Raw genomic sequence first — 19,374 nt, forward strand, 5'->3', positions numbered from 1 at the left:
AAATTTCCACCAGCCAGATCTTGGGCTTCCTCGACCCAGAGGGCCTGACTAACACAAGAACTGCGCATGAAGAACTGGCAAAACAAGGTGCACTTGTCACACCTGCCTGTGTGCACCAGGGCATACCACTTGGCCATGGGTCATAATGCTCACAGAAGCCTGTTTTTTAGTTCCTATCCATTTAGCCTGGGCTTCAGTGAGGAGGGAGCTTTCCAAGGAAGCAGATGCAGTATGCGTGCCTGACCATCCAGCTTGGGGCAGGATCGATAGCAGCTCTGGACCCCACCAAGTTAATACGGAGGAACCCTTGTCATGTGACAATTGCAGGCTCACCTACACACCTGCGAATGCCCTGTAGGAGGCAGTAATGCTCCCAACTGAGAACTGCTAGTATGGCTGAGAGAAACCAGATCTCTTGGGAACCCCACAAATGCTGCCAATTTCCCAAACTGCAGAGCTTAAGTTCTGACCTAACTCTGTGCAGATCCCCTGGGGCCTATCAATGGCAGAAATGCCAACTGCTACATTTCTAACATTTGGGAGAAGGTGATAAAGGGACATTTATTATGTATCAGGCCTTGCATCGAGTATTTCTTTACACTGTCCAGCCTTGATTTTAACAAGGGACCTGCTGGGCTGAGCATCTCAGAGCCCTTTTTGCTCTGAGCTACAGGAGACAGTTAAGCCTGATAGAGAAAGCAAGAGTCCAAGAACTTTCCATTCTGCTCTCTTCTGTGTCCCAGCAGGACATGCACAGACTGGCAGGTGGCTGGTCACTGCCTGGGTGAAGCAAGGTAGCCCAATGGGGCCCCCTGGGTAAGATTCTTTACTAGTTTTGAGGCCTCTGTGGTGTGTTATAAAACCACTAGTGCTATCACCTCCCAGCAGCCAAAGCTTGCCAAGGGGAAAACAGCCATATTCAGCCAGGAGAGGCATCTGGTACAGTGTCTGGGCTAAAATCAAAAGATTCCAACTTTGATCCCGAATTGGTTAGCTGAGTTCAAATCCTACTGGAGTAATTTCAGCTGTGTCACCTTGAGGTGGTCACCACCCCTCTGAACCTCAGTTCTTCATTTTCAAATGAGCACAACAGTATCAAAGATATATCAGACAGCTGTAGTAAGAATTAAATAAGATAATAAAAGTGCAAGGCACACAGGAAATGCTTAAAAGTGGAAAGAGGTAGCAGGTAACAGAGAGCTGATTTTTCCAGAACACCATTATGATGGAGAAAAAATACAACCACCACCCCTAGTATAATAAATACTCTGATCTGTTTTTGTCCTGGATTCCTGGAAGGGGGAATTCTAAATGCTTGGCTTAGAATTTCCTGAGTAAAGGGAATGTCTCTGTTCTTCCCAAGCTCCTTCCATCACGTCTGAGTTGATGATGTTAATGAGGTGGATGATGGTGAGCCCGCAGGTGGCCTCAGGATAAGGCTGCCAACTGTGTGATTAGAGGGCTGGGAATTGAAGCCAGTCCAATCTCCAGGGAAGGGAGAGAGGCTGGAGATTGACTTCCATCAAGTGGCCAATGCTCAATCATGCCTACATAATGAAATCCCAGTAAAAATTCTGGATACCAAAGCTTGGTGGAGCTTCCTAGTGGGTGAGCACATTGATTTGCCTGGAGGGTGACAGGCTCTAATTCCATGACAGAGGGCATGGGAGCTCATTCAAGACCCTCCCAGATCCTTCCTGTGTGTCCCTTTATTTAGCTGGTCCTGACTATTGTCTTTAATAAAACTGTAATCATACATAAAGGGCTTTCATAAGTCCTTTGAGTAGTTCTAATACATTATTATATCTGAGAAGAACTCCCTGGGTTTGTGGCTACTTGGTCAGAATTCAGATATCCCAGGGACCCCACTTGGAATTGGTGTTTGAAGTAAGGGCGGTCTTGAGGACTATACCCTGAGAATCTGAGACTACCTTTGGGGTTGTTGGTGCCAGAACTAAACTGCAAGTTATCAGCTGGTGTCAGAATAGCCATAATTCCGAAAGAACATCCCTAGGATAAGCAGTCACACACTCAACATCTCCTCCCACTTTTAGCTGGAAATGGCCCCTTTTTGCTTCTAAAAGAAATTAGGCTGTAAAAAGCTCCTAATGGCTTTAAATCTCTCCCTCAATTTCACATGAAGGTGAAAAGTGGGGGCTTCTCATACCTTGAGAAGGCCACAGGCCGAGCTGGAGAGTAACAGCTGAGGTGCTCCCAGGAGGAAAAGTGGGGTGGGGCAGCCCTGAATTAACAAGGGGCAGATGGAATTGAGGTAGACACAGCATCTGCCTTTCTGAGAAGCAATGGGAGGTTCTGGCTTTTTCAGGACCCCAGGGCCCACTGGTAACTTCTGTAGGTAGTGACACTGGCACTGTATACCTCAGGTGAAGGGCGTGAGCATCAAGAAGCAAGATGAGGAGACAGGCAGGAAGACACTCCCCAACAGGCTCTTCCCTAGGGCCACTGAGGATGTAGGAAAGAGAATTACTGGAATCCCAAAAGCCACTGAAGGAAGAGGAAGTCTATGGAGTCAATGAGAACCCAGAAAGCCATCAATCTCTTCTAATGCTAAGTTATCCCTTCTTGTGACACCAGAAGTGCTGGTGCTGGCCATGGATTAGAACTGGCCTGCAGGATCATATCTGGGTAGAGGGAGAGAAAATTTCAAGAGAACAAGTGGCTAATTGGGACTATGCAAGAGGAACTCTTAGGCACAGGGTCCTGGCCAGTGCCAACATCTTCTGGGAATCCCTACAATAACTGTAACAGGTGACATGTGAACTCAGTAATTATGGAGTATGTTCTAGGTGCATGCTAGAGGCTGTTCCAGACACAGGATTTACATCCAAGCAGCACAGAGAAGAGATGTGGTGCCTGCCCACCAGAAGTATAAAGCAACCCTGGACTGGGCTAAGCTCTTAGGCCCACCCCTTCTAGCTCCCTTCAACCCAGCTGGGACTCACGGCATCTCCAGTTTACACCAGTGGAAGTAAGCTGATGGCTACTAGCCCAAGGTCAGAGATGGGCTGGGATGTGGTTGCTGGACCAGGAACTTAGCTCCTATCCTCGGCTCTCCTTGGTGTCTGTAGGTCAGGCTTGGTTTCAGGATCCTGACAGTTCATGATTGCCTCCACCATGAGTGTCAATGAGTTCCAGGCAATGGCCCCTGCCAACCCAAGACTTAGCTGCAAGTTGGGGCTTCTCCCCACTCGGGAGGTGCTTGGCCCCACACAGAGGGTAGGAAATGGAACTAAGGCATCCCAGAGGGTTTAGGAAGTAAGAATGAGTGGGTGTGAACAGGTGGGGCCCATCACCAACTGAGGCCTCGACCAGGGGAGTTCATTCTTGCTTTACTACAAATGGGAATTATTTCATCCTATTCCTCAGGCTTGTTTTTCCAGTTTCCACAAGTAAGACTTTTCCCCTCACAGGCCACCCATACTCTTCACACAGCAAGAATAATGTGGTTCAGATCCCTGTCTGAACTTGGCTTGGCTGCTTAGGCCCCTCCAATTAACTCTCCATTTCCTGCAACATTGTGCTCAAGGCCCCTCAAGCCTCTCTCCATCTGCACCCCGCTCACCAAACCAGCCCACCATCCTTCTCTCCAAAGTGTACTGCTAGTCAGATTAAGGCCTACAGATGTGCCGAGTCATCCCCTGCATCTGGGAGAGATGCACTAGCTCCTTTGCCAAACACTTCCTAACCCCTCTCCTTGGGGACAGTTCCCAGTGTGTCCAGCCACCTTCTCATTTTTCCCCGGTTTTAACAGCCCTCTGGGGTACACAGCTACACTCTTCAGTTCTAGTCAGTGTGTTTCAGCCCTACCTTGTACAAATCTGGGAATGTAGGGCCTCTGCCTTGACCCTAGACTCTGAGGCTCCTGGCCTCACTGGTCTGCAGGCAACTGATGTGTTCCCAGAGCAAAGCAGGGACAACAGTCTTGGACAAGAACTGGAGGGAAAGAGTGTCCTCTGCGTTTGGACTCTGGACAGCTTCCTAGGACTGGAGGCAGGCCTTATTAAAGGGATCTCCTTTGGTCTACCTCTGTCCAGCCTCTGTCACAACCCCAGATAAAGGAGCTGTGTGGGTCTTGTGCCTGCCCTGTGCTAACCTCCTCTCTCCCTGAAGGGCAGAAGCCCCTTCCCTCACCCAATTCTTGCCCTTAACAACTGTCTTTGCTTTTTTTTGTTTTGTTTTGTTACTGGGGATTGCACTCAGGACCTTGCACTTGTGAGGCAGGTGAGGCAGGTGAGGTGCCACTGAGCTAAATTCCCAGCCCTCTTAACTACTACTAGGGTAGAAGGTGCTGGAACCTGGAAATGGAGAGCTTGCACACCAACTACCTGGCCACCCTCTGTCTCACCTGCAGGATGGGCAGGACAGATGGAGCTGTCACTTCATAGGAGACACCACTGAGCCATAGCCAAGGGGAGGTCTGAGGGGCAGGTGACACTCAGCATTCTTCCAGAGCACAGGAGGGTAGGTGTGAGGGGCAGGGACCCTCCTGCTTCCACAAGCAGCAAGAGCCCATCAGGGAGCTTTCCTTTACACAAAGCTTGGTCTTCAAGGTCACCCTGTCACACTTCCAGCTAAGGCTCACTGACGCTACTGCAGCAAAGCAGAGCTTTTTCTGAGAGCAAAGATTCGGCTCCACTGGCAGGATTTTATTAAAAATAAGCAGGCAAATCATTATTGAGCTTTTTCCCTCTTAGCTCATGGCTCAGAAATATTCTTGTAATCTTCTGGTAGTTTAGTCCCACATGATTAAGCATGGAGATGTGTTTTTCCTCTTTCAACCAAATGAGGGTAAGAAAATTCATTACTGAGCATTCAGCACGAGCCTCTAAAAAGGAGGAAAGGAAACTCTAACACTTACTGAGCTTCTATTCAATACCAAGGCAAGGAATCTGGCAACTTTCTTAGTGTTCCTCATTTAATCCTCATCACGATCCAATGAGTTATTATCCCCAAGGTCACAGAGCTAGCAAGTGGTAGAGCTAGGGTATGAACACAGATGTGACACTGAGGTGGATGGCTTACCCACCACTTTGTGCTGGCTTATGCAAAGGTCTGACAAGCAAAAAAACAGCAGATCCCAAATGATAGCGTCTACTGGGTATGGTAGCACACGCCTGTAATCCCAGCACTCGGGAGGCAGAGGTAGGAGGATCACCATGAGTTCGAGGCCAGCTGGGGATACACATTGATTTTAAGGCCAGCTTGAACTACATAGTGAGAACCTGTCTCAAAAAAACCAAAAACCTCCCAAAACCCAAAAACCAAAAACCAAAAACAAACAAAAAAACCCACCCAAAAAACAAAAAACAAACAAACAAAAAACACCCAACCAAACAACCAAAAGATAGTGTCTGGGTGGCTGGGCAGTCAGTAGGGCCGCAGGTGGGAGGGCAGAGTGGGGAGCAGGGTCCCTCCAGGCAGAGGGAACAGCATGAGCAAACACAGAAGCTGGGAGATAAAAAGCTTATGAGAAGGGACAGGAGGCCGGAGGTCAGGTTATGAGGGACACATGTGGAAGCCCCTCAGGCTGAGCTTTGTCTCAGGAAAAATGGAGCTAGACACGATGTGTGAAGAGAGAGGTAGCAAGCACTGTTCTAGGAAGCTCCATGTGACTACAGGGTTGGTTTAAACAAAAACTCATCTCTCAGACTAGCCAGGAGAGAGCAGAGGGGGAGGGGGAGAGGCAAGACAGATGGGGGCCAGGGCCAGATGGCACAAGCTAGAGTGGCCACATTGGGAGCCTGGGTCTCCCAAGGCAGTGGGAGCTTGAGGAGTCTAAAGTAGAGGGTGATGTGCACAAATGTGGTAGTTATCATTTCATAACAGGCCTGCACAATTCTCCCTAGCCTGTGTACTCTCCCAACAAGACCCTGGCACTTGTCAAGGGTTAACAGGATGGCCCTGTCCCGATGGGCCCATCCTGACAGCAGAAGTGGCACTGTGTGACTCCAGAGGCTAGGTCAGAAAAGGCAGTACCGCTTCTTTGTGGAGCGTGCTCATGCCTGCATATTCTGGAATGCAGCCTTCAACCAGCAAGCATGCTGAGAGGAAGCCCAAGAGAGCCTACTGAAGTACCCAAGAGACCCCCAGCCACCAGCCAGCACCAACAGCAGACCTTCAGGTGAGCGAGCCTTCAGAGGACTATAGCCCGCATACTGCAAGCTGCCTTTGCTAATGCATGGAATAGACCGTACTTTCTCTGCTATGTCCTGCTCCAATTACAAACCTGTGAGCAAGGTAAATATTCTCCTTGCCTTGAGCCACCAGGTTTTAGGGTGATTTGACATATAGCATTAGATCATCAAGTCAACAGACCCACACTTCAGAAAAATCTGCTATGGAAGAATGGCCTAGAGAGGCTGGAGCAGGGGCTGGAGTCTGGTGAGACAGAGGATCTCAATTAATGCAGAGGCAGTGGAAAAGGAAGGCGATGGGACGCTGTGGCAGGTTAGAGGCTTCCTGACACCTGGCTTTGTGACCAGTAAGTGGCAAAGCTATCCTTAAGTCCCAGCGAACTGGATGAGGAGCAACACCAAGCAATCACCTTGGGTTTGGGTCACCTGTGAAAGCCTTCTTTACAGTCAGATCAAAGCACAAACAGCAGCATTGCTTTCAGAAAAAAATAAAAACAATCATTCAATTTTATGATCAAAGCTTATTTTCTATGAAACAACTATTTTCTTTTAATTATTTCCCAAGTTGCTGGCCCAAGGGTCTTGCAGACTCATGTGCTGTCTCGAAGAGCAGAGCCCCACCCCCCACACTCACACTCCAGGCAATCGCACAAGTGCAGGATGGACTGAATGCTGGCCCTTCACAATCAGTACCAGTGCCACCTGGACCTTACCTAGGAGACTACTCACCCCCATCAGCCTCCTGTGAGCCTGGCACCATCTGAGTGGCAGGTTCTGGATAAACAGATTTTTGTGCATTCTTGTGGCTTCTAATTAGCTGCAGAAGATGGTGAGGCTTCTCCTCCCACTCAGCAAACACCCACTGAGGGCATATTCTGTGCTAGGCCATACCAAGTACAGAATTCACAGTGAGAAAGCAGATGCACGTCTGCCTTTCAGCAGAGCTTGGTCAGTGTAGAGGTAGATTCAGATACAAATACCTAAAATGCCAGGCAACAAGGAAGGTGGGCTACTCACAGGCCCACAAAGAGGAAAGGCCATGTCCTGCTGTGCCTCCTGGAGAAGGTGGCACCAGGGCTGAGTGATTGGCAGAGACAGGGATGGAGGGAATAGTGCTCCCAGGAAGGGGCTCGGTAGAGCCATGATGATGGAAGGCTCGGTGTCCTCTACACACAGTCATGCCCCAACACTTCTCCATGCCTGCCACATGAAGTCAGATCCACTGAGTGCTTGGGGGTCAGTGCCCTGGGTATGGCTTGTGCCCAAGTCACAGGTGTGGGCTGAGTAGGGAGCAAGTTCTCAGACTCCCGGTCTGACACTGCTTCCTTTCACGAAGGACACATCTCCCTGTCATCTCCACAGTGTGTGTGGAGAGAGACAGTAGTTAGGGCCAGAGCATGAGGCAGAGCAAAAGCAAAGAGCTGGAGACTGTGGAGTTTTTGCCATGACTTGGCAGAAGTGAGCCACCCACTGGGTCCCTTGCAAGCCAAGCCAGAGTCACGGCTGCAGTCTGCCCTTGGCCTCAGGTTCACACTACTGCTCATACCAACTGTGCTATGCTCCTACACAAATGGCAGGATTCTACTTGATCCTCTTGAGGGTCTGCAGAGCTGGGGCATAAGGTGAGAATAGGGGGAGGCAATGTATAACCCAAGCTGCCTTGGTGGGCTGCTTGCCTCTTTTTAGGAGAGCAGACACAATGCTAGGAAAAGGCACTGCGTCCTCAGCCCTTACCCCCCATCAGAGAATGTCTGCAGCAGTCAAAAGGAGGCCCTCGAAGATGAAAAGGCAAATCTGGGGCTGGGGATTTAGCTCAGTGGTTCTGGCACCTGCCTCACAAGCTTGAAGTCCCGAGTTCGATCCCCAGTACCAAGAGAAAAAAAAAAGGCAAATCTGGTTCCCCATAGCTCTGGCCAGCAACCTAATCCTAGGATAGGCCAGACAATTCAGCTTTCCCATCAGCTCAGTTTCCAGGGCAGATTGGAAATGCCATGTGAGTGCCGGGAAGGCCTTCGGAAAGGACTGGCCCTGGCCCTGTAGCTGAGAAGCAGGACAGGCCAACCTGGCCCAGGGTCACTTCTCTATAGCAGCCTTAGGAGACGCCTCCACTATTTCCCTGCAACCTCTGGTCACAAGTCCTCCATCACTAGCCTGACCACAGGGCCTGTGAGGATGAGAGGAACACGTGGAGGAACCAGCTACATCAGTCTGAGGCTTGCTCCCTTTTACCCTTTGTTCATAAAACAAAAAGTCCTTCCTGAAAGGTGGATAAGCCTGAGGGCTGGGCTGCCCCTCCACTCCTCACCCTGCCATCCTGTGCTCAGAAAGGTAGCATGGCTTTGACAGCTCCCACCTGAGCCCGGAGGGCCCGGCTGGCATACCATAGGCTAAATGAGGAAACAGGTGAAAAATCCCATTTCAAACCGTCCCCCTGAAGATTCAGCCAGTAATTAAGAAATATGCAAAGCTCTTCATTGGACACTTTAATTAAGTGTGTTAATTCCCTCTGCCAGAGAACGCACAGCTTCCTGCACCTCACCCAGGAATCCAATGAAGATAGAACAGGGGAAGTAGAAGGCAGGGGTAGGCAGCAGGACAGGCTGGTCAGGGCCAGGCCCATTCTCCTGCACCAGCTGAGAGCAGACCCATGCCTGTCCTTCTCACTTCCCCACTGGGTGCTCCTGCTTCACTGGCCTCCACCCACACGGTCTCCTCTATCCACACCCAGTGACCCTGGAAGCCGGCCCTGGCTCAGGGCTGTGGAGTTGTCCACACCCTCTCTGCCCCCCAACCTGCTGGGAAAGGAGGATCCTGGGGGTGCTGAGGAAGTTCTGGCCTCACATCTGCCCCTGACTGGCTGTGGACGGTGGAACCCACAGGTCCCTCTGGGGCCTCAGCCTTCCCATCAGAGCAAGAAAGAGCAGGACCACCAGGTCCAAAAGAATCCTGTGAACCAGCAGTGCATGCTTCAATCATAGAAAGGATAAGTGCAGACACAGGAGGGGAGAAATGAGGCAAAGGTCCCTGGGACCAGGAAACCCAAGACGAAAGACAGGTGGGCCTCCCAAACACCTTCATCGGAGACACAGTGGTTTGCTGGGGCTCCACATGGTGACCTGGCTGGAGACCGGAAGGTTCAGCCTCAGTTTCCCTGGCTACAGTAACACCCCGGGCCTCCTCCTGCTTCTTCAGCAGAAAGAGGGAGTTCCAGGGAACCAAGCTGCCAGCAGGGCTTGGCTGTGAGAGGGCTTCTCAGGTGGCCGGCCAGCACCTCTTGGCTACAGCAGATGGAGGGCTCTGCCTTGTGTAGTTTGCTCTCTTTGATTTTCTTCTTTGCCTCTCCAACTTCCTTTCTTTTTTGACCCCAACTCTTAGGTTTATTGAGGTATAACTGATAAATAAAAATTATATATTTTCAAGGTAGACAATGTGATGTTTTGAGATATACACAAGGGTAGGTGTGGTGGTACATGCTAATAATCCTAGCACTCTGGGAGGCCAAGGCAGGAGGATCGAAGGATCCCAGCCTGGGCAACTTAGCAAGACCCTGTCTCAAAATAGAAAAACTTTTTAAAAAGGCTTTTTAAAAAGGCTGGATATGTGCATCAATGATAGAACACCACTAGGTTCAACCCTCAGTACCACCAAAGGAAAAAAAAAAAAGAAAAAGAGAGATACATGTGGTGAAAGGATACCACAAACGTACTCATCACCTCACAGTTACTTTTTGTGTTGCAAATACTTACAATTTATTCTGCCAGACATAGACAAATATTGCACAATCTCACTTATGTCTGGAATCTAAAAAAGTAGAACTCATAGAGTAGAAGTGTGGTTACCAGGGGCACAAACTGTCTACAAGATGAGAAAAAGCTGGAGACCTGAAGAACAGCATGAGGACTACAGTTCATAGTCCTGTACTGTCCAGCTGCCCTTCTTCCCTTTCCAAAGTCCTCAGCCCCAAGAACTCCCAGAAGATTGCAAATCCCTCCTGCCCAGCCACACTTGACCTGAGATTTCCATGGGGCACTGGGTCACTCTGTTTCCCTACCTGCTATGCCCAGGCCTGCTGTGTGGACTAATGACTTTGGACACATCACCCACAGGGTGCATCCCACTCCCTGACCCTAAGGAGTGCTGAAGTCAAGATTCTCAACTTCAAAGTCAGGGTAGGACCAGCAAGGTCTCCTGAGCCCTGAGGCTTTCCCAGTTCGGAAGTCAGGAAATAATCTGGAGCCCCTGGCTCTAATTTGCTTCACATGAAAGCAAGGAAGAAACTAAATTGGGACCAGGAATTGGCAGGCAAGAAATCAGTTAATGGAAAAGACCATAGTCCCTCGGAGACAGAAGGGGAAGGGGACACCAGACTGTTGAGGGTTTAGGAGAGAGGCCTATTACTTGGAGGGGGCTCTATTTGTGGCATTAGGCCCTGGGCTCATCTACAGGTCACTATGACAAAGAAGCCCAGAGTGGGAATGCAGAGCAAAGCTTTGGGGAATTCCTACAGAGATGTCAGAGGGCTACTGTGGGGCAAGAGTCTGGACTAAGGAAGATACCCTGCCTGAGAGCTGAACCCATTGACCAACAGTAAGCCGCTCTGTCCCCAGGGCCCAGGCAGAGAAGTGCCCAGAGCTGCTTGTCAAATGACAAGAGAATAAGGGGGCTAACAAAATGAACGAGAGGAAATGTGCCCACCAACATACACCTTGGCTCTACCTGGGTGCTCCTCTAATAAGGTGGATATTGCAATGAGGTTTAGCCTGATAGTCTTTAAAACCTGCATCTACCCAAATGCTTGCCAGGCTGGCAGCAGATGTTTACCAAGCCTGAAGTGTTGCTAGATGAAAGTACCAAGTTCCTCTCCCCCTGCAGGCAGCATCTTCTGACCCTTAGACCTCACTAACCCTCATTCACTTCACCACCTGCCTACATCCCCCTTACCCAGCCTGAGCCCAAGCGGAGGCCTCTGCTCCACTGTTTACTGGCATGGAAGGAGCACTGTGCTCTCTGCCCTATGACTGCTGTGTACAAGGAGCATCTGCCCTTACTTAACTGCCTGGGTAACCACTCCCTCCCCTTGCCAAGAAATGATTATTAACCAGTTATAAAAATAAGAACTGAACTATCAATGACAACTTGAACAACTTCCCAATCCTTTTGAATGCCTGTACTCTGTTTGGGGAGGTCCAAACCCACTTGCCCAATATAGGAGCCTCCCTTCAGCAAGCTGTAGACACAGGAGTTAGGCTCCTCCCATCTGGTGTGCTCACAAGACTCCACCAGAGAGGAGACAGCAAATTTCCCTCCGGATTCTGCATTCACAGGCAGCCGTGCTATAGTGTTGTCTTTAGCACCTCCAGTACCCAGCATAAGGCCTGTGTCTCTCCCTGGACCAATCCTCTTGGACTCAGGCTGCTGCTCCAAGCCTGGTTCTTTGATTTCCTAGGGCAGTGTTGGCAAACCTATGGCATAGGTGCCGTAGTGGGCTATCTGTATCATAGAAAGCTCTATTCTCCATCACTATCCTAGAGACTTGCTCTGTGAACTGCCCAATCATTTCTCCAACATACTTACTGCTTGCTCAAATTAGCTAGACAGTAGCAACTATGAACTCTATTTTTTTTTTTTTTTTGGTACTGGGGATCGAACTTGGGACCTTGCGATTTAGAGGCAGGCGCCAGAACCACTGAGCTAAATCCCCAGCTACCTAATATGAACTCTATATTGCAAAGGTTAGGTAAGCTCAAAAGACAATGCTGGAGCAAAACGTTTGTTGACAGAAATACATCTTGCAACATCCTCCCCAGACTAAGAAACTGCCTGAGTTCCCTTGTGGCCAAAGTGGAAAAAAACAGCACGACTAGTTGTTAAGATTCATAGTATAGGTGGGAAGGTACAGTGCAGTGGTAAAGTACTTGCCTAGCAAGTGCAAGACCCTGGGTTCAATCCCTAGTACCACAAAACAAATAAATAAATTTTGTAGTACAGTATTTCCCTTAATCCACAGGGGGTCTCTTTCAAGACCCCCCAGTGGATTCTTGAAAGCATGGGTAGTACTGAACCCTACATACTCTGTTTTATCTATACCTACATAGCTATGATGAAGTTTAATTTCTAAATTAGATACAGTAAGAGATTAATAACAATCATAACAATACACTAATAAAAGTTATGTGAACTTGCCCATCTCCCCATACCTTACTGTACTGTACTCACTGCAGGTACCTAAAACAGCAGAAGTGAGATCACAGAAGCAGAGGGCCTATTCATGAGATAAAACCATTCCTAACACTGAGCTGTTTATAAGGGTCTCGCAGCAGAAAGGTCCCAAAAAGAGACAGAAGTGCAGAAATTGAATGCCCATTACATGTACAGCACTGATCAAAATCAAGACTGATGACCAGACCATGCAACAATACCTGCCCAAGTCAAAGTTCAAAGACATGGACTCAGAGCAGTGAACCTACAAACCAATACACACGTGAAAAATTAATGTCCTGAGACTCCACCTTCTGATCAAGATGCAGTAACACTGACCAGATGTAGCCTTGCACCGGGGGGGGGGGGGGGAACAACAGGTAAAACATGCAAAACAATGAGAACCAGGCAATGATTGCTCCAGAGACATGAAACAAAGGTGAGATGACTGCTTTAGAAAGTTTCGGGCCCCAGCACAGGGAGGGGGAATAAGGTGGCACCCACTGGACCTCCTGGGTTGAGGAGATGGAGGTGAGAGTATGCAGGAGGCAAAGAAATGAGAGCCCACAAGACCGAGCACCAGAGAGGATTGAGATGCCCAGAGAGAGAACTGAGCCATCCTTGAGGGTCTCCCCCAAGTCTTCAGCTGAGCACAAGAAAGCAGTATGTGAGGCAGCCAGCTGGGCCTGGGAAATGACCACCCAGATGACCATTCCAGGCTGGAAACGGCATCTCCACCAGCCAGAGTAGAATACCTCATCACTCATGGGATATTAGGAGTCTTCAGAAGGGCTGTGCTCATACTGAGTCATAATTAGCCACACACTGAGCACTGCCCAACTAAGAAATCTCCAGAATGTTTAGAGAAATGCAAAACTATCCAGTATACATCATAGCAAAACTTACTATGCCTGGCATCCAATCAAAAATTAACATGCAAAGGTGCAAGTAAATAGATCCACCAAGAGGGGGAAAGCAACTAAAACTGACAGATGTCAGAATTTGCAGATAACAATATTAAGAAAGTTATTACAATTGCATTCCACACATTTAAAATGTTAAATAGATTTTGCTTATTTTTAAAGAGACAAATCAAGCTTCTAGAGATAAAAACTACAGTGTCAGAAATGGTTTAGACAGTGTACAAGAAAAGAATCAATGAACCAAAATGAAACAGTAAAAAATAATAATAAATGATCAAAACACCAGCAAGCTGTAGGGTAATGTGAAATAATACACCATTCAGGAAGAAGTGACATGACGTCAGATGGAAGTGCAAATTTACACAAAGGAATAGTAAACACGGCACGGGTGAATATGTATGATTTATCTCATATTAAGTCTCTTAGGGGATTGGAGTATAGCTCAGTATTACAGGGCCTACCTAGCATGCATAAGGCCCTGAGTTCAAGCCTTAGCACTGGGAGCCTCCAACCCTTGGGACAGAGCTTGCCTGTGACCATGAGATTATGCTTACTAAGGAGGGTAGAAGAACATCTCCAGACCATAGGCTGATATAGTCAGGGCACGTTCCCAAATGCCCACCCCTCCTCAGAGGAACCTCTGGTCTGGACAGCCATGGTGCCAACTGGCAAACCCAGGATGCTCCATGGTTTCCCTGACCACAGGGGGCTATTGCCAGGGCCAGTTGGCCCCAGCTCCTCTTCCCATACTCCCGTAGACTGTCCTGCAGCCTTCTCATCACTGATAGCCGAGGACGGCACAGGCCCAGCCTCTGCTTCCCAGAACCAGCTGGAGAATGGAGCACAAGAGGAGAAGCGGAACTTTCAGACCTCCCCATTCAGTCAACAAAAAGATTTGTCTTCCTGCTCTCTGAATGGATGCAATGCCACCTGTTCAGGATTCACTGGGGAGTAGAGATGGCTTTCCTGGTGATGTTTAGAGGGGAGGACCATCGACTCTGAGAAGGGAAATGCACTCTAGATCTCAAGGACCCTGGGCCTGTGAGTAGAGGCAGGCTACGTGGAAGGCAGGAAGACCACTGTTCCTCCAGCTCTGGTGGACCAGAGATGATTGGTGTTCAGGCACCAGGGCTCCCAGAGGGCCAGGCTAGGAAACAGAGCAGGGGGAATTAGGCCAACATCCAGGTCTGCCCCTGGACTTGGATGCCTGGAGCACCAGGACAAGACGTTAACCAGGCTCGCTCCTTTCCATATGGAATGCTCTAAGTACCTAAGGCGCCCTTCTCAAAAGCAGAACCACCGATGGCATACATCATGGAGGACTATGAAGACAATCTTGTCAGAGGAAATGGAGAGCCAGGGAAGAGGGGCCACTTGCCCAGGATGACAGCACCATAGTCAGGGCAAGATACTATCTTTCCCAGTGCACAATCAAGAGCTCAAGCTTAGAGGTTGTTTTTACCTCCGTTCTTGCCACTAATCTGAGTCCACAAGGCTTACCAGTGTGTCTCCAGGACAAGACTATGCCACCTCCTGAAGCCCCAGAGGAAATATGCAACACAGGAGTGGCCACAGATCAGCAGAGAATAAATAACACTAAGGCATGGAAGCCTTGCTTCTAGAGATCACAAATCAGCGTTGCCTCAGAACACAACACCACAGCAAGAAGGGCCTAGGGAATGTCTGGTCCAGCCCTACATATGAAGAGAGGAAATATATGAGACCTAGGAAGCAGAAGGGTTTGCGCAGCACCACAGGAAGAAAAAGCACAGCAGACCAAGAATCAGGGCCTGATCTGCAATGGGTGCTTTATGGCTTGGTCCTGGGCAACAGCTTACCCTGGCTAGGTCACAGACCCTCTTAGGAACTCTATTTTCTTGTCTGCTAAAGGCATCTTTTCTCTATAAAATAGTCACTTCATCTGTATTAGTTATCTGCTACCATGTAACAAATACTGTCAACTTAGCGGCTCCCAACAAACATTTTTGGTCCCATAGTTTCTGGGGATCAGCTATCTGGGTGTGGCTTATAAAGTCCTCTGCTCAGGGCCTCATGAGGCTGCAATCACGGAGGGAGCTGGACTCCATTTCTTTCTTGAACTCTTCCGAACTTATGTGGTTGTTGACAGAATTCAGTTCCTTACAGCTGTAGGACTGAGATCCCATTTTCTTGCTGGCTGATGAGTGGGAGCTGTTCACACCTCTTAGAAGTGAGGCCATCCAGTTAATTCACAAGACCTCCCCAATAAACACACACACACACACACACACACACACACACACACACACACGGCAGTTTACTTCTCCCAGGCCAGCAAGAGAAGTCTTGTAAATAAACATAATCATGGGAGTGACTATCCTAGCACCTTTATATATAACATAAGCTTATCCAACCAGCTTTATCACATTATGTAAGCTAGAAACAGCTCATACGTTCTATCCACAGAGAAGGGACCTGTGCAAGGGTGTGACATTCATTTGGGGTCACCTCAGGGTGTTTCTGCCACACCACCTCACACTGACAGGCTCCTAATAGATGCCACCTTTCCTTGCCACCAGCCTCTGCCTTTCCTCCTACTGCAGTGAACCAGGCTGATCCCCTGGAACTAACCCTCACAGGTCTCTCTGCCTTAAGACTGCTGCTCTCCCAGCCAGCCCAGATGGAGGTTGTGGGTAGGCAAGAGCTGAGCCCTACCAGGTCTCCTTTCCCAGGCACTGGTGTTCTGCTCTGCCCAGCTTCTCCTAGCTGCAGGGAATGAACAAGCAGATGCTGCTGTCTAGGCACCATCACAGCTCCAAGTGGCCCTTCTGCTATGTTCTGGCACAGAAGAGGAGTCGAGTTTTTCAGGTTCAACATCCAGGGTTCTGCCTTCTTCTTAGGGAGGTGGGAAAGAACCAGGGTCAGTGGGATAGGTAGGCACCTTTTCAGGTCTCCTGTTTACCTTCTAGTCTGGGAAGCAGCCTGAAGTGTTTTGGTGGGATATAGGGAAGGGAAGGAGAGTCTTAATGAATCAGAATCAGGGGAGAACTTCCAGATCCTAGTTGTTATGGCCTGTTATCCAGATGTTCCCCCAAAGCCTCATGTATTCACAGGTGGGGCTGGATCATGCATGTGTGGTACTGGGATTAAGGATGTGTGATAACCTTAGTCCACTGACTGGTTTAGCATAGTTCTGGGTATGGATAATGGGAAGGCCTACCCTGCATGTGGGTGGCACCAACCAACAGGCTCATGGCCTGAATGGAATATAAGGGGAAAAGAAGGAAGGAAGGCTGTTTTGCTGCCTTCCTGTCTGCCTTGCCGCCTTCCTGTCTGCCTTGCCATGGACTGCTTCTGTTCTGTGATGCTCCTCTGCTATGCCGCCCTGCCCTGGAGCCAGCCAACTATGGTCTGCAATCGCTACAAACTTTGAGCTTAAGATAAACCTTTCCTCCTTTAACTTACTGGTGTGGGATAGTCTGTCTCAACAATGAAAAAAGTAACTAAGAAACTAGTGCTACAAATAGAATCTGTTAAGAGCCTAAAAATAATTTGGGAGTGGTTTCTGCCTAAACAAATAAACAAACAAAACACCAAACAACCTTTCTTGGAGGCATTCTCTACTCAGGAAAGAACAGAGCTACACAAAGATCTCCTGGTCCCAAGACCTGACCTATCTGAGGCACTTCAGTCTGGAATCTGCAGGTTCCCAGCCAGGCAGAGCCCAGTATCTTCAGGGAGAGAGAGACAAAGCTCACTCTGCTTCTCAAAGCCAGCAGTGGAACTGAGGCATGTCCTCCCTTAACTCCTAGGCAGGTAAGAGTCCTTCCTTGCTCATCCTGCCTTGCTAGGGTGAGCTTTTTACCTTGTCCTCCACGTAAACACAGAATTGGTTATCAGTGGTTCCATGGGAACCTGCAGCCTTTGATTGGATTTGGTCAGAACCCTGTGGTGGACAGCATCCCTGTCTAGCCCAGTCAACACCAACAAGCCTGTGATGGTTGCGTGTACGCTCGGTGTGTCTCCAGCTGGTGGGAAGCAGAGTGCTGGGGAACATCTTTCTCCCTGACTCAGCACTTCTACAACTCTCTCTTCCCCAGCCTATGGCTTCCTGTTACTTCCTTTGTGGGACAGGGGAAATGAATGAGAAACATGTTTCAAATACCTTACTCACTCTGATAGGTCTATGTGGTATTTACTGCATTTGTCACAGGGTCAGAACAAAACATTTTCTCTTCCTCTTTCAGAATTTATACAGCCACCCTCACAGGGACAGGTTTTCCTCATCTCTGGGCACCTGTCTGTGTTGCACAGACCATAGTTGCAGCTCTCCAGTCCTGAATCAGGGTTAGGTCTCTTGGCCACAGCCCTACCTGGCCCAGGGGTGGGAGCAATGGGGACCAGAAGGGCTGGAACAGGTCAAAGCTGCCTGCCCAGGGCCTGCTTCCAGACTAGTTTTCCTCCAGGCCAACAACTTCAGGCAGGGGAAGATACCTCTGTTAAGCACTAAGCAGAGAGGCAGCTCTCTTCACCGCCCCTCTAACCTCAGAGATACTCACTCTGGTGTTGCTCACAGGAGCCATGGGTGAGGACTGAAAGGTGGTATCATCATTGGCAATGCGCAGTTAGATTACTTCTACACTGGGGAAGGAACACCATGGTGGTGCTCCATAATCTCCAAGGTGCAGTGCCTGGGCAGAAGGCGGGGAGGGTTGAGAGAAAAAGTCACCAGGCCATTGGAGGGCAGGGTTTCAGGCCTTGAGAGGAGACCATGAGCTCATCTGTGGGTAGGGGACTACACAGGGTAGGGACCGGTGTTGAGAGTGTGTTCAGAATGGCAGTCCCCTGACTGCACTCTGGCTCCTGGCTCTCAACGTTCACTTTTTGTGCAAGTAGCTTAAGACCGGGTAAGCTTAAGCATGGGAAGGGGCTCTCTGCAACACCCTGCTTCTCCCTCTCAAGACCTCTTAAGCTTGCTAGAGGTAGAAATCAGCAGAAAGGAGAAGGGGAATCCAGGAGAAAGAAAAGGCAATGAGTCATGTGTTCTCCGGAAGGAGAATCTAGCAAGGCAGGGACTGATAGGAGGCTGCACAAAGGTGCAAGGGGCTCACACATCAGAGACTAGAGGACAGGAAGAGCTCACACGCCCAAGGACCAGCTTATCATAGGCCACATCCTGCTTGAGCAAGTGGCAAGGGTGAAGGGTATGGATAGGGTGCCAGGAGTCCTGGAGCCCACCCTCAGCAGGTTAGAGCATCATAGGACCCAGGCCACTGTGGAGACAGAAGGGACAGAGGAGCTTATGGGGCTCTACTCTGGTACATCTGGGTCCAGCATGGAGAGAAGGATGAAAGCTCTCCCTGAAATCTTTCATTGTTCCTGGGGCCTCACTCTACAAAGAGGAAATCAAGAAAAAGTGCCCCTCAGCAGAGCAGGTTAAAAATGGAAAGCAGTTAAGCTTATACTCTCTCTGCTCTAAATTCCATTCTATGAAAGTTCCCAACCTTATCTCACCCACCTGGATCTCTGATGGGATCACATCTTGCCTTCTTCTAATTCACGAGCAAGTCCTTTCTCGTTCAAAGTCCCCTCGGGAAGATCTAGACATTTCCATGGGGAAGTGAAGACCTCCAGGGCCTGATGCTATAGATTTCTGTGGCTTGTCCCTTTCTCCTGCCACTCTCCCCAACATATATGCACCAGGATCCAGCCACTATGGACTACACCAAATTCCTTGAAAGCACCAAGCCCTTCACTCCTCTGATGGAGCCAGGCCCTCTAACACTGTGTCTCCCCTTGCCTGCTGGTGAATTCTTGCTCACTGTGCCTCCTCTGGGAAGTCTTCCCTGAGCCCTCAAGCTAACCATGCTCATAGCCTTGCTTGTGCAGATAATATTCACATTCATAATGACTGAGGTTTCTCACTTGCCTACCTTGTGCCAAGTAGTGTCCTGAACATTTCGCATGTCAGAAGGCATAGCGTCACACTACAGAAAAAGCCTCTGCAGTCCACCCAGGATGATGAGGTGCTCTTCCTATGAGCAGCTCTGGAGGCTCTGGAGGAATGAGGTGGGTATGTCCTACTTTCTGGTTCTGAGCAATGACAAGGAAGAGAGAGA

General features: G+C 49.2%; 1 protein-coding gene across 1 annotated transcript in view; it reads right to left on the reverse strand.

Annotated features, from left to right (window-relative positions):
* Positions 1-19,374, reverse strand: part of Rab6b (RAB6B, member RAS oncogene family) — a 63,505-nt gene that overhangs the window by 36,323 nt on the left and 7,808 nt on the right. The window lies entirely within an intron of this gene.

This window comes from Heterocephalus glaber, unplaced genomic scaffold (assembly GCF_053883595.1).
Source record: "Heterocephalus glaber isolate CG9 unplaced genomic scaffold, H.glaber_assembly_v1.0 deba00001504, whole genome shotgun sequence".
NCBI classification, from domain to species: Eukaryota; Metazoa; Chordata; class Mammalia; order Rodentia; family Bathyergidae; genus Heterocephalus; species Heterocephalus glaber.